This window comes from Hemicordylus capensis, chromosome 2, assembly GCF_027244095.1.
Source record: "Hemicordylus capensis ecotype Gifberg chromosome 2, rHemCap1.1.pri, whole genome shotgun sequence".
Lineage (NCBI taxonomy): Eukaryota > Metazoa > Chordata > Lepidosauria > Squamata > Cordylidae > Hemicordylus > Hemicordylus capensis.
Window position 1 is genome coordinate 127,819,056 of NC_069658.1, and position 25,381 is coordinate 127,844,436.

Here is a 25,381-nt window from a genome sequence, read left to right on the forward strand (position 1 = left end):
AATGCATAATTAACCTATGGAATTCTTTGCCATAAATTGTGGTGACAGCCAATAGCCTTTAAGAGGGGTTTAGATAAATTCATGGAGGCTAAGTCTATCACTGTCTACTAGTCTGAGGGCTGTTGGCCACCTACATTCTCAGAGGTAATATGCCTCTAAATACCAGTTGCAGGGGAGTAACAGCAGGAGAGAGGGCATGCCCTCAGCTCTTGCGTGTGGGCTTCCCAGCAGCATCTGGTGGGCCACTCTGTGAAACAGAATCCTGGACTAGATAGGCCTTGGGCCTGATCAAGCAGAGCTGTTCTTCTATTCTTATGCTTTTGCTGTTACCAGAACTCCTCCGGAGTGCTTGGCTATGCAATTAACTTGGCTGGAGGGAGCAGTCCTGTTATAGTATTGAATTTGTTCAAGTTCTGTTGATTGGAATAGACAAGGAGGCAGACGTATTATAACAACAGATTTATTTAGGATAGATGGGGATATACTGTAGGATAAAATCTTAACCAATAGTCTTAACGAGAATTAACGAGATCTTTCTGAAGGTAATTCAGCATGGGATCCAAATTGCAGGTTAAGGCTTTCAGTAGAAAGTACTTAAAGACTGGAATGTTGGGCAGGAGGGAGCGAGGAGACTTAAGGAGGCCCAAGGTTAGTTTTACCTATTCTTGTTCCAGTGGTATGTTCAGTGCACTGGCAGGTCTCCTCACAGAAAAGAGGCAGGAAGGCAGGAAGAAGAAAGGGTGAGGGGAAAATGGCTACCACTTGAACGCTTGAGAACTAGCAGGCTAAAGATTCAAACAGATTCCAAGGCCATGTTGCTTAGCCAGGATTACTTATACTCTAAAACATGCCTGTTGGCAGTTCCCAAACAATGCTTCCTCCCTGGAGGAGCAGAAACTCAAGTAAAACAATGAAGTTCATAGTTGCATGAACTGCTCAGTCTTGGGTGTGACTTGCCAAACCAAAGGCAAGAATGGCTTGTGGAAGTGTGTGTGTAGAGTGATTAGTTAGATTCATGGCTTATCTTTGAGGTGGAGATCACACTCCATGTCAGGAGCCTGTCTGTCCGGTGTCCAAATCAAGGTCACTGTCAAGGTCGGAGGCAGATCCTTGAAGTCCTCCCTGGTCTCTGAGTCAGAGGCTCAGCTGTAGCAGGCTTAAATAGACTTGTTGCTTCCAGCAGCATTCACTGCCTGCTGGCCTTGATTTATAGTGCTTTGACTAATTGGGTTCCTTATCCGATCAGCTGCCAACGATTCAGCATTTATCTTGCTTGTTAAGCAGCTGCTTGCTCCATCTGAGTATTTCCAGCTGTCACCGGTGATGCTCATATCTCCATTGTTAGGGTGTTATTGTTTGTATGCTCTCTGGCTCGGGGCTTGGCTCTGCACCCCACTTCTCCTGTGCAGCTTCTAGACCCCTGGGAGCTACAGCCTCAACTTGGCTTGCCTCTGTTTCTTCCTGCAGCCCAACAGATGAACTCTTCTCCTGTTGCTCTGTTGGAGGGTTGCCAACTTCCTCCTCCTCTTTACTATCTGAAGGTAAGGCCATGATGCTCCAGCTGTAAAGATATACGTCTTAAATTTTCAGAGACCTCCGGCTCTGGTCTTTGACCATTAATTAGTCTATTGATGATGTGTTAGGAAATGCTTGCTCTTATCTGAGGTTCTGCAGAGAGTGCTTGTTATGTAATCTCTCCTGGGAAAAGGGAGCATTATTTTCCTTTGGGGAAAGGGAGTATTATTTTTCTTTGAATTCAGTCTACTTGCTGGCTGATTGCCCTCTCTTGAGATAACAAGAGAAAGGCTGAGGATGGACCCCTTGCAGTCTTAACTATTGTGATCTTGGGGCACACGGCCCCGAGTCTTTGCCAAATATGGGTGGGTGAAAGTTTATGATTCCATTAACTGAGGTATCCAAAATGGAGACCATGAGCCCACAGTTCCAATAACATAGAGGGGTGCTTTCTGTGTGACCCCAAAATAGAGTTGTTTTGGCAACACTACTGAATGCTATGGAAGAAACTAAATGGGCTACAATCTGGAGCACAACTGAGAGAGGGCAAAACCTGCCACTTACCCCAGACATTAGGGTGACCATAGCTCTGGGGGCAGGTTTAGCCCCACCACATTGGTATCCCTGAGTTCAGACCTTTTTCTCCTTTTGCTACCATTCATTTCCATGAGGGAAAATCAAATGTCTCACCTTGGCGATACTGTTACAGAGCATCAAAGTGTCCTCTCTCTTGCAGTCCCCAGTAATGGGTGGCCTGACTTCCATTGACATGGATCTTATGTGGGGCAACAGGATGCTTTGAAACACACTCACTGTGCACAAACACATGAACCAAAGTGGTATAGAATGCAGGAGGACAGTACCACCTAGAACAGCAAGCATATGACATCAGTTTTACATTATGCTAACACACTATCACCCTATGACTAAATCTACCTAGTATTTGAATCTGAAAGAGATAACAGAAAAATATTAGGGTCCCAAAATGTAACTAAATAAGTCTCATATCTAAAGTGAAATGGTTAGGATCTTAAATGCAAGTCCTGCTGAAATCAATAGGATACATGTTGGGCAAAAATGTAGTTTCTGTTTTGAAGATTTTAAGTGCAGATCATCAGATACATGTTTAAAACAAACAAACAAAACCTCTACCTAGCTATCCTTTGTCCATTTTATTTATTTATAGATAGATAGATTTCCAGTCACTTTTTCTATTAGGATTTAATTTGGGGAGTGAATGTGCATAATGAAGCATTACCTTTTCTCCAATTGATAACATTTCCTCCCATTAGTTCTACATGTGCACAAATTCACACCTTCCTCTCTTGCCTATTATCACCTGTTCTACTTAAGATTAATGGGAAGTAATCCATCAGATAATATGCATATTTTTGAATTTGACTGTTTAGTGCTTCATTGCTTTATTATATAATAATATAACATGGAGGATAATGCTGAAGTATCATGTCCAAATGGTTCCATAAGCATAGACCAACCATATTCTTCAAACAATTAAATAATATGAAAGATCTTAGAAGAAAAAGTGGCAGATATAGATATAGATAGTTTCTAAAACCCACCAGGAAATGGATCTTGAACAGGAGCGTTCTTATGCTCTTGTGCTGCACCTATGCATTTATATTTCATTTTTCTGTGGAATTTCTATTGGTACTCATTATCTACTTTCAGTGCCAGGCCTCAACCCTATATGAAGTACAAATAGGTGAATATGTCCCTGAGCAGATGGATTTCCTCTGCCACTGAGTAAGCTTCCATTTGTAGGGGTGGGGGCAGCTCTGGAAGAAGGCAGTGACAGCTCTCAGGTAGCTCTCCCAGGCAAACCCACTCTGCTGGTGGAAGACCACTGCCGTAGCTCAACTGCCTGCAGTTCAACCGCGGGTGCTTCCCATGCCCAAGGGCCCGTGCTGAGCTGCAGTGAACCTTGGAAATTCAGCATTATATATAAAATTGGAAACAGGACTCTGATCTCAAGAAAGTTGTTCAAGAGTGAAGTCATAGCTTGGGCCACCAATTAACTTGGAAAACTTTTGTCATCAAGGGAGATGTGGAATGGACAGGTCAGAGTGTGTAAAGTAGAGTCATAATACCTAGAGGGCAATCAGACTGATTACAAGTATCCATAAATTAGCACTTGGATTTCAAATGACAATGTAATAAAACACTCTGCCCTAATACTGTCAGCCCTAGGGAATTTTTGGTACTGAAATCACAACAAACTCTTTAGATCTAAGCCCTAACATTCTAGAACATAGAACTGTGAAGTGTGATCTGATATACTGGTACCATAATTTTCAGTAGAAACACCGCATCAACATAAACACCGCAGTAAGGAAAAAAAGTCTGAAAAATGGAAGAAAGCCAGTAGAAACGCCGCATCGGCGTAAACGCCACAATTAGAAGGGGACATCATGCTTTTTTTGTTTTGTTCTGTTGAACACTTAAAAATTTACTACCATACAGCTAAGTTTAAAATTTTACTACAGCTAAGTACTGTAACCCATATCCTCGTCAGTCTTAACGCAATGAAATGAAATGAAGACATAAATGCTGAACTTTTTTTTTATTTTAACACATCACATTGCAGAAGTAATTTCCCATTACACTTCATAAGAAACCTTCTCTTATTTATTTTAAGCACATCACATTATGAACTTCAATTGCACTTCAACGGAAACATTGGTTGTTTCCCCCCCGACCGACATAACATTCCAAAAAATATAAATTTCAAATTGCACTTCAAAAGAAACCTTCACAATCCGAATTATTACTAAAGGTTTAACAAGGTCTAATCTAATTTTTCAGGATAGTCTGCATGCTCATCATTTTCATCCTCTTGTGAAATGTCAGTTGCATCAATTTCAGCATTTTCAGATCGTAGAATTCCAGCTTCTGTGAAAGCAGAAATCATTGAAAAAGTTTTAACAGCTTTCCATGCTCCCAAAACCCATTTTTCGACCTTGCCGTCAGAGGTGCACCTAGGTAATTTTGGAGCCTGGACCTAAAGGCCTTTGGATGCCCTCCCACTGCAAGTTAAGCACCATTTTTTAAACATGTAGATTCTTGAGGACACAAACCACACCACTCAGGACAGACTAAAGATGATTTGGGGCCCCCCAGTGGGTGTGGAGGCCCTGGACTTCAGCCCCAAAGTCCAGGGGTAAAAGCACCTTTGCTTGCCCTGCTCTTTGTGAATGTATGCAGGCCTTTCCTCATCCAGTTTTCCCAACGCTTTCACAGTTTTCAAGAACAAATGTCTTGTTCACGGATAAGTCTACGATAAGATTTTGGTCAAACCACCAGGAATCACAGCTAGCATAAGTGATACCTTTTTGCATTCATTTTTAACTGAACCCACTAAGTGTGCATGCATCAAGTCCATTATTAAAATGCCACGTGGTTGGAAAAAAGCTCCTTTTCTTTTCTGTCAAATGTCATTAAACCATTCGGACATTATGTCTTTGCACATCCGCCCTTTCTCATTAGCACAAATAACAACATCCAAAGGAAAATCGCCTTTTGGCATCACTTGTAGATGGGTAGACGAGCAGGTCTCCTCACAGAGAGAAGGTAGCAGAAAAGCAGGAAGAAGAAAGGGTGAGGAGCAAAGGGCTACCACTTACACCCTTGAGAACCAGCAGGGTAAAAATCCATATAGATTCTGATTCCAAGGCCATGTGGCTAAGCCAGGGATATCTGTACTCAAAAGCATGTTCTAGGGCCATGTGGAAGTCACACTCTCTCACTGGAGGGGCTGAAACTTGGGCTGAACAATGAAAGTCATGGTTGCATGAACTAGTCAAGTTGTGTATAAACCCACTGAACAAAAGGCTGGAATGGCTTGGAGAAGTGTATGAGGAAGGCAGGGGCATAGCCACATTGGGCAACCGGGTACAAAGAACCTGGCCGCCACCCCTCAAGGGCTGTGCCTTGCGGCTCCAACATGCCCTGCATGTCTGACGTCAGATGTGCAGGGGGTGTGGTTTAACTCCTGAACAGGGCCACTGGCCTCCCTCTGCTAGCAGGGGAAGGTTTGAATGGGTGTCTTCAAAGCTTATCTGGGCAGGATATGTCTCTCTAGGTGCAAGATACATTTTCCTAAGCTTTAACTACCTCCTTCTAGTTGTTTGTCAGCTCATTAGCTGTTGACAGTGGGGTGGGGAGTTGCGTTTATCGAGTTACTCTGGAGATTAGCTCATGCTATCTCTCTTGCAAAAGGAAGTCCATTACTTCCCTAGAGAGTGTTTTTGACTGGGGTGGTGGTGGTGGCTACTTTGCCAGCTTCCTTCCCTTTGTCAGAGAGACAAAGAAAGGTTTGGGGGATGATTCCCTTCCAGTCTCCATTGTTATTAGGACCTTGGGGTAGCATTGCCCCATATTTTGCTAAGCAACCAGTTGCAAGTCTTGCCACATATGTGCATGTGCAGAGTTTGTGATCATATGAACTGAAGTTTCCAAAATGGAATCTGTGGTCCCACAGTTCAAAGCATTGGTGGGGTGCTGTCTGCTGTCCCAAAATAAAGCTGTTTTTACAAAAGTGGGGGGCAGGGAGAGAGAGTAAGATTGACAGCTAAGCCAACTCCCCCCCCCCCACTGGTATAATAATAAACTTTGTTATACCAGTGAAAAGAGTGGTATGCACTTCCGTCATTTTGTGGATCAAGCTGGAGGAAGACAGGCTCACTCTACAATGGAGGGACATACCTTGAGTTCTCTTTTTCTCTTATGTCTGCCTTCACACATCTTTATCTTGGAATGAAGAGAAGACGGAGGCATTTTTTGGTCCTCACAGAAGTGGCTTGCTTATGTCACCTTTGTGCTATCCCTGGAAGTTGCAGATTCAATCATGTTTCAAACTGAGAACAAGCTCTTAGCACCCTTGAAGCTTCCCTGTTCAGATTATTTTTTTATACTTAACGCGAAAGCTCTTGTACTTTAAAGTTTCATGGGAGCAGCAACCATTCTTTCTTTTTTTGGTAAATAAGCTATGAACTATCTTTTGTGAATATACATTGCAGATGATGAATTAAAGTCTTGCATACTGTAAAACAGCCGCGGGTAAAGGTAGGAGCTGAAATGCATGCAACAGTTCTCATTAGATCAAGTGGACTTTCAAGATTAAAATTGCGGACTGTTGGATTTGTGACACATCTGCTTATAGGATCATTTTAACATCTACAAGTAATTCTGGGATTGTTTGGCTTGCAAATGACTGCTCTAAAGATTGTTTATATTTGGAAAATAAATTCATTAATTAAATACATTTACTTATGGATACCATATTAAAGAGGTGTACTTAGCAGACCAATCCTTTGTAAGCATGATACATTCATATTATCGGTTTCTCTAAGTGATTCCTTACAGGTACAGAAGTTCTGGTGAGTGTATAAGCCTCCCCCCCACCCCCACCCAATCACAAGTGCTCCTTTGTTGGACAGGGAGCTCTATATGGGCTCTTGGACCTGCATCCGACCATTGGCAAGGAAATGCTCTTGGGCATCAGAGTGCAGATTGGGCTCTGGATTGGCACATTAGGTTAGTCAACATTTATGCCACTAACACCTTTTGGACAATGGCACTTTAATGCTTTCAACATCATACAATGGAATTACAGGTCTCATTGGTTCTCTCTGTGTGTGTGTGTGTGTGTGTGTGTGTGTGTGTGCGCGCGCGCATGTTTGGGTATAAATACACAGATAATATATAAACTGAAACTTGATTAAGCATTGGCCATACATCAGTTTCCCATAGGAACTTTATATTGCAGGTTGTGTCTGTGTGTCAGTGTCAGTAGTGCTGAAAGTGTCAAACATGAATCAGATATCATACAGGTACTCATGCTGACAATCATATGGTTAGGGGTAAGGAAGCCTCATTATCTCCCCATGAGTTATCAGTATCAAACTCATTAGACAACATTAGTCCATGTCACTAACAGTAACCATTTGTGAGTTACAAGTGACTCAGCCTTCCATCTTGATAGGCTGCATCATGCAATTCCTGTAAAGTATGACCTACATTTCACCACATCCTTTTAAAAAGATGCTGTTTTCGTATAACAGCAGCAATCAGGCACAAGCACAATCAAGGACTGCCTCTTAGAACCATTTTGGAAGCAGCAAGATGTGTAGTGCTGCTATGCATTGTCAGCCACAGCCTTGACAAATGATCATGGTGAATTTACCATAGGTTTGCCATTTCAATGTAATTTAGAATCACATGGAAAGCTCAGAGAGTTGTTTGTATTATAGGTTTTAGCAGAATATTCCATATAGTATCCTGTACTCTAAACACTGCTGTGGTAGGGCTTGTGTATCCTTGGAAATAAGAGGAGATCTCTAGATGTACAGAAATTCAGGGAATGCTCAGTCTTTACCTAGCATTTATCATGGTGCATAAATTGTAACTCATTCCTCTAATCTCTGCTTGCCATATTGACTCATTCTTGGCAGTAGGTATTTGGTGATTCTCTGTAGGAAAATCCTAGTTAGCACTAGTGCCTTGGCAGACAGCTAGTTTTATGAGATGGCCACTTTGAGGAAAGACTGGAAGATGGTGGGCCAGGGCCCCATCCATCTCCCAATGGGGGTCTTCCAGCAAGCCCCATTGTCACACTCTCCAGTGCATCTCCATATTTCACATCTCTGGACTGGCAACTGGAAGGGGCAACTAGTGCTACACAGAGGCAGATTTGGTCCCAGGCCTTCTAGTTTATTATCTTTGCATCAGAGAGTTGAGGGAACCAGGAGCCCAATCCATCACCATAAAGTTCTCATGTACAAACCCATTGAAATGCGTGGGAGATGTGCAAGAGCAGGAAAGAGAATTTCAAGGCAGACTGTGCACCATGTTGCTATAGGACACACTGGTCAGGGGGAAGAGACTCTGCAGCTGAACACCATTATGTTATTTTGATCCTGCAGCAAATATTGAAATACTTGACAACCCTTTATTCAAAACCACATATGCCCTACAAGAGAGACGAGTCACCTTGATTTCCTTGCATAAATATATCATTGAAAAGTGTATCTGTTAAATAAAGCAAACATTTGAAACAAAACAATATGATATTTTAAAATGGATTATAAATATTTGACAATTGGTGGTGGGGAAACAGAAAGAAGATGGATTTTTGTTTGTCATTGTCATTCATTATTGGGGTGTGCATTTCAGAATTTTCTCGTTTTGATTGGGATCCGAATCAAAACACTCCCATTTTGTTTTGTACCCTAATTTTCTGAATCTGAATCACCCCTGTTTCATTTTGTAGCCAAATTTTCCAAATCCAAATGGATTTGGATAAAAAATGGTCCCAGGGCAAAAAAAGTGTGTGTGGGGTGGGGTTGGTAGTGCCCAATGGTTGGAAGCTACCACTCAAATTTCAAAGGAATTGGGCAAAGGGCTGATTTTTTCGTGAATTTCTGAAGTTTGTGTCTTTAAGAATTTCCCCATACGGAATAATGGGGATTCCAGCAAATGTATTGCTTCACATCAAGGGGAAATGGGTGGCCCAGAGTGGAGTGAGGTGTGTGGTAGTGCCCAATGGAGGCAAGGAACCTACCAGAATTATTCCAAAGGAATTGAGCAAAGAGCTGATTTTTTTTGTGAATTTCTGAAGTTTATGCATCTTTAAGATTTCTCCCATGGGGAATAATGGATGTTTCATCGGCCCCATAACTCCATTTGGGGGCCACTAGGGTGGCCCAGAGCGAGTGGTGGTGTAGTGCTCATAGGGTGCAAACTACCCCCATACCCACAAGCCCGTGGGGTACTGGGTTTTGTTGTTTCTGAGGTGTTCTGAGTGTAGTTTCTCTGGTAGCATATGAGATTTTCAGTGAAAAACAAGAATCCACTCTCATATGCTACCAGAGAATCTACACTCAGAAAACACCTCAGAAACAACAAAACCCAGCACCCTATGAGTTAGCAACCCGTGGGGGTGATTGGCACCCTATGTGCACTACACCACCACCTGCTCTGAGCCACCCCAGTGCCCTCCAAGTGCAGTTATGGGGCTGATTAAACCTTTATTATTCCCTACAGTGAAAAATCTTAAAGATGCATTAACTTCAACAAATCACAAAAAAATCAGCCCTTTGCCCAATTCCTTTGAAATAATTCTAGTAGCTTCCTTGCCCCATTGGGAACTACCACCCACCACACTCCACTCTGGGACACCCCTTTCCCACCAACGTGAAGCAATACATTTGCTGAAACCTCCATTATTCCCTATGGGAAAAAACCTTAAAGATGCATAAACTTCAACAAATCACAAATAATCAGTCCTTTGCCCAATTCCTTTGGAATCTGGGTGGTGGCAGCCTGGCAGGCACCCATTGGGGCACTACCACCCAACCCACTCTTCTGCCCCTGAATCCATTCCCAGGATGGCATACTGTAGCTATAGCAAGCTGGCAGGCTGCACTCATGCTGGCAACAAGGCAGGCATAGGCAGTGGCATGGCATCATGACAACTTGAGGCATGCAATGCTGCAAACTAGTTCTCTCTCTCTCTCTCTTCAATGAGGCAGAAAGGCAGAAGAGCAACTACTAACTTGCTGAAAATCCCTCCTTGAACTCCCCCCCACCCTTGCCCCTTCTTCAACCCTTCCTCTGTCCAATGTGGGGTCAGTAAAGAGTGGCAAGAGGCAAAAGAGCCAATGGAGAACAAGGAGGGAATTGTCAGCAGGTCAGCCCATGCTTGAGGTCACCGATCGGAAGGCTGGAAGGGCAGGAAATTCAAAGAGATGTTAAACACAAAATGAAGACGGACTCAGAGATCGCCACAAAATGGAGGACCAAAACAACAAAACATTTTGTAGCTGAAACAGGGACGTTTTGTTTTTTATACAAAACTTTCGGATTTGGAAAATGGGTGTTTCATTTTGTCTACAAAACACCCCAAACGGGCTGTATCCAAAACATTTCGCACATCCCTAATTCATTTACACTTTGCTGCTCATTGTCTGCAATTCTGAAGGTCTGATACAAAGTGCCCAGGACTATTGCAAGGGGGTATATTTTTTGCTCCACTGATGGGAGCTGCTACTGTCCCTTGCAATGAAACTTCACCATCCACTGTTACTGATGTTTTGACTTGTGGCCTTATAAATGCATTAACAACACAGTCAGCTGATGGCTCCTTGCCCTCCATCCTAAGAGCAACGAATGCCCCATGCACCTAACATTCATGCAGCACTGTCCTGACCAGGGCCCTACTATTTTATTTAGTTCTTCAGTCTCCTTCTTGCTCCATACAGGATGCTGCTGTCACACTATAAGCAGCAGACAGCTATAGCTGGGGATAGGAGAACGGAGCCTAATAAGCTTCCGATTTGACAGAGACACTAAATTATTGGTTCAACAATACTGTGCATACAGAAAATATCAACAATATCTCCTTGTCTGTGGTATCTAGAGAAAGGAAACCTTTTAAAACATCCCAGAGAGGTAGCCAGGCTAGTCTATTGCAGCAAACAGACTTGGGGCAGAGAGTGATTTATTGTGGCATAAACTTTCACACATTGAGGGGGCCCCATCCAAATTATGGTTCAGTATTTGAAATATGAGATCAATCTAGTTCATTCCAGGCACTGAAACGAATCAGTCAAAATATAACCCCAGGATCAAGAAATTTCAGTATTGTGGTTTATTACATTGTCACACAGGATGCACTGGCTGAGCTGGTCTTGTGGTAGCAAGCATGACTTGTCCCCATAGTGAAGCAGGGTCTGCCCTGGTTGCATATGAATGGGACACTTGATGTGTGAGCACTGCAATATATTCCCTCAGGGGATGAAGCTGCTCTGGGAAGAGCAGAAGGTTTCAATAGGTTTCTCTGGCTTCTCCAAGATAGGGCTGAGAGATTCCTGCCTGCAACCTTGGAGAAGCCGCTGCCAGTCTGTGAAGACAATACTGAGCTAGATAGACCAATGGTCTGACTCAGTATATGGCAGTTTCCTATGTTCCTATGTTCCTAACATTTGTGCAGTTGCACAAGAACGCTATTGTGCAGCACACAAATGGAGTTGCGCAACAGTGCAACCATTATATATAATGTGGACAAGAGCACACTTTATCAGATGCAAGTGTGTGGTCCCTGGTATGCTCTGAGCAGGGCCTTTTAAAGACTTTGGGAGGCCCGGAGGCTGAATGTTCATTTGAGCCTCTACCCCCTACCACTTTCTTCTCTCTAGCTGACATACTGTGTAACATTCTGCATAGGGTAGAACATAATGTTTGTGCAGTTGTGCAAGCAACTCCATTTGTGCTATTTTTGTGCTTGTGCAACTGTGCAAACATTATATTCTTCCATGTGTGAAATGTCGCATAATATGTCAGCTAGAGAGAAGAAAGTGTTCACATGAACATTCTGCCCCCCGGCCTCTCAAAGTCTTAAAAAGGCCCTGCTCATATCCCACCTTTCTGCCATCAAGGCGGTATATATAGAGCTGCTACGGGGTCTCCCATTCAGATACTGACCAGACCAAACCTGCTTAGCTTCAGCAAGATGACTGCATCATGTGCCCTCAGACCATACCTGGCATCACAAACATGCATCTGATGAAGTGTGCTCTGGTCCACAGATGCTTATGCCACAATAAAGCTGCTAGTCTTTAAGGTACCATGAGACTGTTCTTTTCAGACACTGATGAGTACAGTGGTAAGTAATCCATGAATTTCATTATGATGTGCAATAAGAGAGTTTATTTTAATTATCAGAACATGATAAATCTGCAACCATTTGTATTCTTATAACTAAGAAATCATCCAGTTGAGAGAGTGAGAGAGAGAGCGCGTGCAAACAATAGTTCAACTACTACTTGGGCATCTCAGGGTTATGGATTTTGTGACCCATATCCAAAATAACACCTTGTTTTATTTCTGAATGATGGAGCGATGACTGAGCAAATCATAAACCGCAAAGTATCTTCAAGAGAAATTCAGATGGACACGGATAGCAAGACAGCAACTGTTGTATGCAGACAAATTGCTGTTGTTTTCAAATATACCACAACAGTCATGCTACTTCTGCAATTGTATGGGGCAGGGGGAGATAACAATGGCATTTTTTACACCCCAGACAGATGCAACAAATGACCCATTAGATCATTTTACTTGAGGGTTTAAAAGGAGATTTTTATAACAGTTATCAAAGCAATTCTGCCTGAATTTTGCACCCACACTCAACACTATGAACTGCTGTTATGTTCAGAAATGCCTCTAAGGAAAGTTACATCTATCTTTTATGCTGAGCGGCTCATTCATCACCATCAGATTTATTGAGGCAATGACAGAGTGGCTGAGGAAGGGGTGGGGGAAAGAGAAAACATTAGAGGAAGAAGTAACTTTACCACTCATGTGCACTTCAGTCATCTGAAACTCATGGAGGCATAAAGGTCAATAAAACTGTATACCAAGTCAGCCAGATAGAAAGTCCCTTATTTATAGGCTTGTTTGTTTGTTTTCATCATTTGTATGCTGCTTTCTTAAGCTCAAAGTGGACCACCCAGAAATAGAATAAAATATTTAAAACTTTAGAACCATCACTTGGACAATAACAAGCTAAATGATCACAGCAGCTCTTTTAAAAACAAACGAACAAAGAAACATAATAGCCAGAAAATCAATCAAAGGGCCAAACACCATCTGAAATAAATGGGTTTTGCAACCTTACAAAAGGCAGAGAGAAATGTGCAGCTTCTGACCTCACCTGGTCCTTACACACACTTTGTTTTTTATCCACCCACATGCTTTCTGACATTTATGCATGATACAGCTTTTATTTTCAGGATCAGCTGGTATTTGACATCCCAAAAGGATCTGGAGTGGGGCGGCGGCAGGGAGGGGGGTTTAACTCATAAGTTATGATGGAAACTGGGCGCGGGGGTGATGGGAGAGATTTTTTCAAAGCCTCTAAAAAAAGGTTAGCCGTATAGTTTAGCACTTTATTGTGTGTGTAGTCTACATGCCCCTTGGTTAGGAGCCAGCATTACCAACACCCTGCCCCGCCATCAACCCTGCCTCTTGCTGGCCCCTACCCTGTTCCCTACCCTGCCCCGCCTCACCAACCCAGACACCACCCCTCTTCTCCCTCACTGCTAGCTTCACCTTTTGAGGCGTGTCACCATTGCTTGCTATTTACACACTGGCAAGGGCAGCATGGAGCATTCACCCAGCAGCAGCTCCGTCTTCTCCTTGTCACTGCTGCACCAGTGCCAGCTCCCTCTCCCCTCCAGCACCAAACTTGTCCACTTTGTCTCCAGACAAGTTTGCTATTGGAGGGAGAAGTGGATCGAGAGAAAGAAAGCTGATGCCAGGGGCATAGCTAGGGGAGAGGGGGCTTGTGTTTGCCCCTCTCTCCAATGGCCCCTCTAAGTGAGGGAGATAATGGGGGGCCCTGAGGAGCTGGGGTGCCTGGGTTCTTTGAACCCATCTGCTCAATTATAGCTATACCCCTGGCTGGTGCAGCAGTGCACTGGTGATAAGGAGAGGCCAATCATGAGGTTGCTGCTGCGACATGCAGTCTCCGGACTCCTTCAACAGCATGCAGTGATGGCGTGCCCCAAAAAATGAGGCCAGGAGGAAGATGAGGAGCAGTATGTAGGCTGGTGAGGCTGGTGTAGGCTGGTGAGCGGTGTGTAGGCTGGTGAGCATACTAGTAAGGAAGGTGGGGACAGTGGCAGCAAGCAGGGTTGTCCTTAGGGTATGGCAAGCAGGGCGACCACCCCAGGCCCCACTCTTTTAACCTCCATTAGAATCAACTGGAAGGGGCCCCCCGCGCTGGCTGATTTGCCCTGGGCTCTGCACCCTACCAGGGCTCTCTAAGGATGGCCCTGGCAGCAAGGGTGATACAGCAGGAAGTGGCTGAGACCCTTGCATCACCTGGCCTCATGAGAGAGCTGTTTCTGCAGCTCTGCTTGGAAAACCTGTGGCTCAGTTTCTTGCGGTAATGCAGCATTCAAACCTTTTCTAAAAGCTCTACAATTTCATCTATATTAAGGCACTTGCATTGTGGAACAAATTACCAGTCCTATCCCCATAAGATGAGACTTGCAGAAACATGTTTTGTGTTGCTCCCATGCTTTTTTCTTCCGGAAATAATTGCAATTAGATTTTTAAGTGCAACTAAGGAGATCAACATAGTGTAATTTATCTAAGTAATGGAGTTTCTGCTTTTGAAATACACTCAATAATTTCAGCATATGTTGGCTAGTAAATGATCACTGTGTTTTTAATATAAATTTTAAATTGTTCCTTCTGAAAGGAAACATTTTGAAAAGGTTTAAAAGTTATTCTGCTGCTAGGAGCAGCATTGCATACAGTTAACATGCTTATAGACTGCACATGGAAAGCCCATTACTCAAAAGCTGTTCTATGGGGAGTTAAAGGATTTGCTAGGTAATGGAAGTCTGGATTGTAGTCTATACAAGTTTTCTTGTTCCGATAACAAATTCAGAAGTTAAAACACTGGGTAACTCCCCTGCCCCAATGACTCCCTCCCTACACATCCCTTGCTAACTGGACAAAGAGGCACCTTTCAAAGTGGTGATTCTCTTATATTTAGTAGGGGGAGAGCAACTGGCCCTATTCAACCCCAGCACAGCATCCCTCCAGTGGCTTTTGCTGTTGTCTATCTTACATGTCTTTTTAGATTGAGAGCCCTTTGGGGACAGGGGACCATCTTATTTTATTTACTTTTTCTATGTAAGCTGCTTTGAGAACTGTTGGAAAGTGGTATATAAGTGGTAGTAGTAGTAGCAGCAGCAGGTAGCAGGTAGCAGGTAGCAGATAGCAGTGTATAGAGTGGTTTGCAATAGGAGCTCAACAGAGCCTCCCCCCCCGACAGATTGTCATCCCTTGCATGGACACATCAATGCACTGGGCGGTTCAGTGACTCACTCCTCTCCAAGTCTAGAAGGTAGGAGGGTGAAGCATGGAAGAGCATCAGTATTTTCTCTGTGGCCAGGTGCACTGCAGTGTGCCTGGCACAGCAGTGGAGTGCTTATACCTTCTCAAGAGGTGCACTTCTATATACCACTTTCCACACATGGAGGTGGAAGGATCATTTCCATATTCCGTTTGCTTCCTCAGAGTTCCAGAGGTGGCTGGTTAGGAAGTTGTTAGTGGCTTAAAGATTCAACAGACAACTGGTATTGCCTCACATACAACAAAGTGTCCTAGAGACAGTTTTTGCATTGCCCTCGCTGCTGTGTGCATTTAAAAAAAAAATTCCCATCAATATTTCATCTGAAGGAAACCAACCTCAACAGATTGCATAGAGATAGCTTCAGTTCTCAGTCACATTAATTTTTGTTCTAGTACAGGGGTGCAGACAGAGGGAAATCATGAGGAGCAATTCCTCATTTAAATTGGGCGGCCACTGAGAGTGGTAAAATATGGATTATTTGGTTTGGCTGAGGTGAGGGGGGAACTACTCAAATGTTTAAGGGAGAATCTGTACCCCTATTCTGCAATAAACATGGTGGGGAGTAAGCCAACTAGAGCTAACAAAAGTATTCCCGTGTTAATTTTATAAAGAGCACAAAAAGGTCAAATGAAGTTTCCCCAGAGTATGTGTGGAAAACATTATTGTATAGATACCTAAAATGTACAAGCAAGTTTTAAAAAGTGTGTGTGTGTGCGCGCGCACACACACACACACACACACACACACACACACACACACACACACAGAAAGATAGTCAACTTGAGAAAAATATTATGTCATCTCCAATATCACTATCATAAAATCACCAGGTGAAGAAAAGTACTGTCAAGCAGTTCAATACTTAATGACAGAAAATGACTGGAAATAACAGAGCAATCTGTTCCAATTCATTTTGATGCAGAATTGTACATCTATGAAATGAAAACAGTTTAATGACATAAAAAAAACCCTACTGACATGTCCAAGAGTCACTTGTTCCTATCCTTTTCACTGCACACCTCTCGAGGAGACGGATTGTTTTGCCTCCATTTTTGACACAGAGGATGGTAGCTTAACAGCATCAAGGAGTCCTGTATAGCCAGATACTGATATGAAGCTTCCAGATAAAGTGCTTCAGATTAACAATGAAGTGATTTGTTATTTTGTCATCTACTTTGGTAATGACCAACCAGATACCAGGACAGATACAAAGCTATGTCCTCATCATCACCTTTGGAAAAAGCTTATTTGCATTGCTTGGGACACGGTTATAAGCTTTAATACAGTAGCTCTGGCCTTTGAGAATCAGCTAATCGTATTTTGGAATTTCCTTCTCTTGTGGCAAGGCTGGTCAACCAGAGGCCCCTCAGCTGTTGTTGAATGACAACTCCTATAATCCCTGGCTATTGGCTACTGTGCCTGGGAATTATGAGAGTTGGTGTTCAACAACATCCATAGAGTCTCATGTTGGCCATCCCTGCCTTAGAGTGTGAAGAGTGTGGTCCTGTTCACATAAGCATGTTCATCTCTAAATGACTGCAGCTAAATGCTTGCAGTATCAAGTGCTGAGCTGCTTGAGCAAAATGGCCACCAGATCAAATACTGAGAGAGCCATGTTTCCAACATGGTTTTTGTCAGCAGAGGGAGCCTGCAATGCATTATGGCTTGAGTGATCAAATGATAAAGTTTGATACATGTACATGTGAACTAGCCCTTTGCTTGCCCTTGCTCATGTCTGAACCTCTACTGCAGCAAAAGTCTCAAAGGGACCCAAAGACTGTAAATTCTAGTCTCTACCCACAATGCACAATTACCATATATGAGCTTCTCACAGAGAGAATTTGAGCTCTGATCATAGGTCCGGCTCACACATTTTGAGTACTGTATGGTGGTTACTTGCCAGCAAATATACTCTAAAGCAGGGATTCTCAACATTGGGTCCCCAGATGTTATTGGACTTCAACTCCCATAATTCCCAACCAAAGGCCACTGGGGCAGGGGATTATGGGAGCTGAAGTCCAATAACATCTGGAGACCCAATGTTGAGAACCCCTGCTCTAAAGGAACATTTTGAAATGAATGTGGAGGTTCTTATTCAAGTGACACATTTAAGTATTTTTGAGGAAAGCAAAAATAAATGAAAAAGAAAGAACAGGAAATAACCCAGCTAACTGAGCAAGAGACGCCTTTTAAAGTTGTGATTCTCTTCTGTTTAGTAGAGGGAGAGCAACTGGCTCTATCCAACCCCTGTACAGTATCTATCCAGGGGCTATTGCTGTTATCTACCTTAACGTTGCCTTCGGATGCAACGCGTAACTGCAGGTCCCATGGACCAGTGGTTCCATGCCCCCTCCCTCCACTCTCCCATCCACATTTGGACAAAATGGAGAACTACTTTTCAGCAGTCTCACTGACTGCAGAGAGCAGGGGGAACTGGCTGTGCAGGCTTCTTTCTTCATGAAGGCACAATCAATAGGAGCTGGAGTGAGGGAGGAGCTTCATCCCTCAACTCTAGTTTCAGAGGGGTAACCGTGCAACCGGAGTTGAAGGCAGCGAAACTCCACTCGTAACCAAAGGTACAGATTGGAGTTTGGGGAGGAAAACCACAGGTCCATTTTCTCATGTAACTCCAGTGGCCTACATTTGGACATACAGCTACCAAAACAAGAGGTGAAGGGACCTCTGGTTTCATGTTACGTGCAAATGCGGCCTATGTTTCTTTTTTGATTGTGAGCTCTTTGTGGACAGGGGACTATTTTATTTAAGTATTATTTATTTTTCAATGTAAACCACTTGGAGAGCTTTCGTTGAAGAGTGGTATATAAATATTCATAGTAGTAGTAGTAGTAGTGACTTGACTAGCAAGCCAGAGATTGCCAGTTCGAATCCCCACTGGTATGTTTCCCAGACTATGGGAAACACCTATATAATGGCAGCAGTGATATAGAAAGATGCTGAAAGGCATCATCTCATACTATGTGGGAGATGGCAATGGTAAACCCCTCCTGTATTCTACCAAAGACAACCACAGGGCTCTGTGGTCACCAGGAGTTGACACCAACTCAACGGCACACTTTACTTTTAGTAGTAGTAGAAAAGATTCAATAAAAGTAGTCAAATTTCTCAAGGGGAGGTTCTGCACATTTTAATCTGAAAACCCATGGAAAACATTAATGTAGGCAGGTTGTTAATTCATGCTGTGCTGGGTGTCATCTGCCCCTCAATAACAGATTCCTGTTGGGAGTCCAGGGCTGGTAAAGAAACTCTCCTTACAGTAGGCAAAGTTGGTATGAACTGGGACTACAGTTGTCACTGTATCAATCAGAAGCCAAACTTTGGAGGTTCTTGCTCAGATGAAACATCAAGCCACTTTTAAGAAACTGCTTCCCTCAAAATTCTTCAAATGTTCCTTCCAAGCAGAAACCTTCATATTCTCTTTAAGATTGCACTTCTAAGACATCGAGGCTGTGCACACAAGCAGCCCAACTCAGGTAGAGCAGCCCAAGCATGAGTCGGGCTGCTTGCATGCAGCACTGAGATTGAGGCCAGTCCTGGTGCTGCCTCCCGCGTAAGCCTAGGAATTTATCCCAGGCTTTAACCTGGACTAAAGGGTGTGAGTGCACCCTTTACCTCAGGTTCAGGGTTGTGAGTATGCTCGGGCTGCACACAGCCAGAGCATACACAGAGTTGGTTGCCTAGAGTGCCCAAGTCCCAGTGGAATCCCCCAATCCACCACATTCATTGCACAGTGCATTGTGGGATTCCTGGAGCCAGGAAAATTAGATCCATGCTGCATGGAGATCCACACTACATGGAGAGATCCACGGAGATCCAGAGATCCATACTACATGTAGCAGCACAGATCCTGTGGGCGTACAACAGTGCTCCAAAGAGGACTCCATCAACTGTTGGGGGGGGGGCTGGGAGTCAAGTCCATCCCTGCCTCCCTCCCCGCCCACATTCCCTGCCCCTGCTATGGTTGTGAAAACAACCTTATTCTGTGTCAACTCTAATGTAACTTAGTGTCAGGACTGTGCTGAAATTTCACCTTTGAAAATATTTAAGATATGCTTTTGGATGGATGTGTATGAAACGTTTCAGCAGAAACCCGTAAACAGCACCTTGGTTGCTCTTTGCAATAATCTACAACTATTTTCCTCTCTGCTGCTACTTAAGGAGGCGAGTCTCACGATCAGTGAGATTTGCCTGAATGGGGTTTGCGGGGAGAGCGGGCTTAGCCCGCTCTCTCTGCAGACAATCATTCCTGCAGCCCTGGGCAGCTGTATCAGCCACCCACATGACTGCTGGCTCCGTCACAGAGCTGGCGGGGGCTGTGGGGATCGGGGGCTGCACGGTGCGTGGGGCATCCTGGAGAGACCCCCAGGGCTGGGAGGCTTGTTTCAGCCTCCCAGCGGGGGGGTCTCCTCATGTGTTGCCGCGGCGCGGAGCCGCACCGCAGCAATACACAATCAAATAGACGGGGTTAGCGGAGCACTCGCTCTGCCAACCTTGTCTAAGGGGAGGGGGAATTAGGAGGGTTTGCTGCTGGGAGCCGCGTGGCTCCTGTAGCAGCACATGATCCTCCAAAAGCAGGCTAGGCTCCCTTAGCCCGCTTTTGGTGGATTGTGAGAATCTCCTCAAGCATTTTTTGTTGGTGTTGTTTTTGCCAAGGGTTTCTTCTTCCTTGAGTGATCCTAGCCAAATAGGGCTCCAGTAGGAATGTAGCAATGCCATGGTACCATGAAACAAATTAGGGTTGACTTTTGACATCACTGAAGGCAAACAAAGCTGAATGACTCTCATTTGAGGAATGGAGGAGCATATCCCTTTTGCCAAAACAAACAGCTGACATTCCCTATCTTGCCTGTGCAGTGGCTGTTTCATTGCAGCAGTGTGGCAGACAGGAAGTGTGTGTCTGGTTGCTTTGGCAACAGGGGCCCATTCTCTCCCCCTCAAACCCCCGCAGTCTTCTACATCCTTTTGAGTCCTAAAAAAAATGCCATAATTGGGGTGCTTTGTGGGCAGGGGCGTATCTATTGTAGGGCAGGCAGGGCATGTGCACCGGGCGCCACTTGAAGGGGGGCACCATTTTGTAATTTTTTAAAAAAAATTTAGAATGGCCACCGAAAACAAAATGGCTACTGTGCATGCTCAAATGGCCTCTGTGAGGCCCTAGGCCATGCCAGGCCTCACAGAGGCCATTTGAGCTTGCATGGCAGCCATTTTGTTTTCAGCGGATATATATATATATATATATATATATATATATATATATATATATATAAATGGCCACCGCACATGCTCAAATGGTCCCTGTAAAGCCCTAGAGGCCAGTGAGGGGAGGGGGAACCTTTGCAGACCCACCCCACAGCCTTTAGGAAGCCCCCGAAGGGGCTATAGGTATTTTTGAAAATTTAATATAATATAAGTCACTGTACACATTCAGTTTGGCACTATGTACAGAGAATCAGGGCTTATGAATACTGAGCTGAAGCTTATGAGCTAGGATTGTATTCATTTGTTCTTACTTTGCTTCTTGTGACAAGTGAGTTAAATGTGATGTCTTAATAATATGGCTATTAATGGTGAGTTTGTCTTTGAATCAGTGTGAAATCCTTAGTATTAAGGCCCACTGGGAGTTTCTTGCTCTCTTTCTCTCATTTTAACTGTCTTTCTGAAATATATTATAGATATATAAAATAGAATATATTCCAGGCAGTGACACAGTTCACTCTGCATATCCTTTAATTATTTTCAGAGTATCTGGGGAAAGCCAAATTCTCCATTTATTTTTAAAACTTATGTAATAGTGATGCTACAATGCATAGTAGAGAATTAGACAGGCACTTCTGTTTAGTTTTCCAAGTACACCTCCACATAGTATTTGGGTATTTCATGAGCCCCAGCATACTGAAATTTGTAGTTTTCCAAGCACTTTTTGGTCTGGCTACACCCACAGCTAAATAGTTTTTGAACTATTAAAAGATTAACGAGCTTGATTTGTATTTTTGAGCTGATATTATGGTAAAGTTATCTGAAAGATGGGTGTCGGATGTTTGGACAGGGGGCGCAATTCCATTGCTTGCCCTAGGCGCTATTTTCCCTAGATACGCCTCTGTTTGTGGGGCATAAACATGTTTGTAAAAAACATCCCTTCTGCAGCTTGGCTCAGTTTGTCCAATTTAGTATGAAGTTTGGCCAATGTATGTGGGAAGCAGATTACTAATAAAGCAGTCTATTGCTGCAGTATGGAGAACTTACCACAAAGAAGTGGGTTCTGTGATGACAGACACACAGCCCTCTTAACATTTGAAAGTTGCTTCAACAATCACCCAACAGAGGCCTGCTCTCTTCTAACCAAAATGTATTAGCATTGTGCTGTATCATTTTTAATCTCTCAAATTCCTCACTTTGCAACTAAAATGGAGAGCAAATGAAAGGTACAAGATATATTACCAAATATCCAAATAAGAGCATTACCACAGCATGAGGCCAATTTGGTTAACAACACTGCCGTTATTAAAACTTCAGCAAATATAAACACCATAATCCCCTTATAAAGTGCACAATTTCTTTCCACAGCAACTCCAAGGGTTATTTCCTCTCCACCTCTCAAAAATGGCCAGCATTGCCTTCTACCATTCAATAGCTTTTCAACACTCAGTTACTTCTCTTCTACTACAATTATTCTTTAAGCAGCAGCAGCAGTAGAGATAAAACAATTCTAGCATGAAGGTTAGAGAAAAAGGACAAGCAGCTGGCCTCGTAACTGTTGGATTTTCCTCTTTTTGACACAGGACCAGTTTGGATGACACTCCTTTAATGGGAAGGGTGTGTGTGGCCACACTCCTCTCTCCCCATCCAGTGTGCTGGCAGCTAATAACATGGGGGGAAGGGTGTCCAAACAGATTCTCTGCACATGGTTCAAATACTACTATAAAGTAGTATTTGAACTATGCATATGGGCCAATTTGGATGATCACCCTCTCCATGATTAGGCATCAGCATGCATGGTGGGGAGACGTTCATGTCCGCACTTCTCCCCCAGGGGGTGGTTGGAGAATCATCTTAATCAGCCCAAAATGCAAGTTCCAGTTACCCTAGCTTTTCATTTTTTGATCAAGGATTTCTCACCTCAAATGAGAAATGTTATAATTTACGCATGGCCACACTGTTCACATTAGGCACTTAGCATATATTGTGAAGCAGGGCTAGCATATAGAAGACATGGCATCTGCTTCCTCTTGAAGATAGCTAAGGTCAGCACAAGGTTATTTTCAGAGAATGCAGCAGAACTGCCCCTTAATTTCTTTCTGCTATTTTATATGCTTCTGCAGATTCCATCGATGTGGGCAAAAAGATATACTTATTCCTCTCCGATTAAAATTCATTTGCAAAAGTGTAGAATATAATTTATTTAACACTACCAAGTACTCCACAGACTTTTTGAGTTACAATCTAAAATTAATTTGTTACTGTCAGCGTTAGGATAAAATTACAGATTTACATTCAGTATGTGCTTAATGGCAGCATGCTTATAAAATAAAATAAAATAAAATAAATAGTACCTGGATTGCTCCTTACTGATCAGGACTGTGGCATGGAGAAGGGAAGCATTAACACTCAGCTCCTGCTCCGTTCAGATCAGGTCTCTCACAGCTACTATTTAAGAACATAAGAACAGCCCTGCTGGATCACTCCAAAGGCCATTCTAGTCAAGCATCCTGTTTCACACAGTGGCCCACCAGATGCTGCTGGGAAGCCCACAGGCAGTTGCTGTGGGCACACCCTCTCTCCTGCTTTTACTCCCCTGCAATTGGTATTCAGAGGCATCCTTCCTCTGAGACTGGAGGTGGCCTATAGTCCTCAGACTAGTAGCCTTTAATAAACCTCTTATCCATGAAGTTATCCAATCCCCGCTTAAAGTCATCCAGGTTGTTTTCTGTCACCACATCTTGTGGCAGAGAATTCCACAAGTTGATTATGCATTGTGTGTAAAAGTACTTCCCTCGCTTGGTCTAAATTTCTTGGCAATCAATTTCATGGGATGGCCCCTGGTTCTAGTGTTATGAGAGAGAGAGAAATTTCTATCTACCAATTTTCCCCACACCATGCATGATTTTACAGACCTCTATCATGTCTCCCGTGGACATCTTTTTTCTAAACTAAAAAGCCCCAGGTATTGTAGTCTTGCCTCATAAGGAAGGCAAGATGGAGAGTTTTAGGCTCTAGGTCCCTGATCATCTTGGTTGCCCTCTTCTGCACTTTCTCCATTTCTATAATGTCTTTTCTGGGGTATGGTGACCAGAACTGCATGCAGTACTCCAAGTGTGGCTACACCATAGTTTCGTATAAGGTCATATAATATTAGTAGTTTTATTTCCAATCCCCTTCCTAATGATCCCTAGCATGGAATTGGCCTTTTTCATAGCTGCCGCACATTGAGTCGACACTTTCAATGAGCTGTCCACTACAACCCCAAGATCCCTCTCCTGGTCAGTCACCGACAGCTCAGATCCCATCAGCATATATGTGAAATTGGGGTTTTTCACCCCAATATGCATCACATTACACTTGCCCCAATATGCATCACTTTACAAATGCATTGAACTGCATTTGCCATTTTGTCACCCACTCACTTAATTTGGAAAGATCCTTTTGGAGTCTCTCACAATCTGATTTGGATTTCACTACCCTAAATAGTTTGGTATCATCTGCAAATTTGGTCACTTTACCCCAACTTTTAGGTCATTTATGAATAAATTAAAAAGCACCAGTCCTGGGGAACCCCACTTCTTATTTCACTCCATTGTGAAAACTCTCCATTTATACGTACCCACTGTTTCCTGTCCTTCAACCAGTTAGCAATCCACACATGTACTTGTCCCCTTATCCCATGACTGCTAAGTTTCCTCAGGAGTCTTTGATGAGGAACTTTGTCAACAGCTTTTTGGAAGTCCAGGTATACTATATCAACTGGATCACCTTTATCCACACTCTCAACCCTAACCCTAACTCCAAAAGGTTTGTGAGGCAAGATTTACTTTTGCTGAAGCCATACTGGTTCTCCCCCAGCAGGGCCTCTTTGGGGTCAAACTAAACCACCACCTGTTTGGTCCAACCCCGGACTGAACCCCCTTCCCCTGGTGGTTCACGGGGTTAATTTTTTTAAAAATCTAACCCCCTCTGTGGGTGTTGTCTGAGGCAGTGGCGGTGGTGTGTGTGTGTGTTCACAGAGGTTCCCTCTCCCTCCACCAGCCTCCCTTACCTCAGAAATTGGCCATTTGCCCATTCTTCAGCCGATTTTTGGTCTTTCCCCCTTTGGAAGCCACCACCCGTGTGGAAATAGGCCTCTGTGGTGGCCTGCATCATTCCAGGAGGCTGGCAGGGGGAGTTCTATGGACCTCCCTGCCACCTTGAACAACTCCCTCAAAGAAGAGGTAAGTTTTTTTTGGTTTTTTTTTTTAAACTAAATAAAAAAACAACTTGGGGAAAGAAACCCTCCCAACCAAACCCGGGGGGGGGGGCGTTGTCTAAGTGGGTGCTAGACCAAACTGGCTCAGTCTGGTATGGGTCCAGTTTGGACTTGAACCAAACTGGACCAGGCAACTGCCTGGTCCAGTTTGGTTCAAGTCCAAACTGCACACCCCTAGCTTTTAGCTAAAGGTTCCTCAAACTCTCTTTTCGCCTCCCTTATTGTCACCTTGCATTTCTTTTGCCAGAGTTTGTATTCCTTTCTGTTCTCTTCATTTGGGCAGGCCTTCCAATTTTGGAAGGAAGTCTTCTTCCCCTTTATAGCTTCCTTGACTTTACCTGTTAGCCATGCTGGCATCCTCCTGGTCTTGGTGCTACCTTTCCTCCTTTTTGGTATACATTCTAACTTGGCTTGTAGTATTGTGGTTTTAAGTAAACTTCAAG

The 25,381-nt window shown here is 43.6% G+C and overlaps 1 long non-coding RNA gene across 1 annotated transcript; it reads right to left on the minus strand.

Moving 5' to 3' along the window:
* Positions 1-4,081: 4,081 nt before the first annotated feature.
* Positions 4,082-24,889, minus strand: LOC128342404 (uncharacterized). The gene is made up of 4 exons (XR_008314956.1): positions 24,732-24,889; positions 23,032-23,125; positions 6,238-6,358; positions 4,082-4,425 (listed from the first exon to the last, which is right to left on the minus strand). It is a non-coding gene; the product is annotated as an uncharacterized LOC128342404 (long non-coding RNA).
* Between the last annotated feature and the right edge of the window lie 492 nt (positions 24,890-25,381).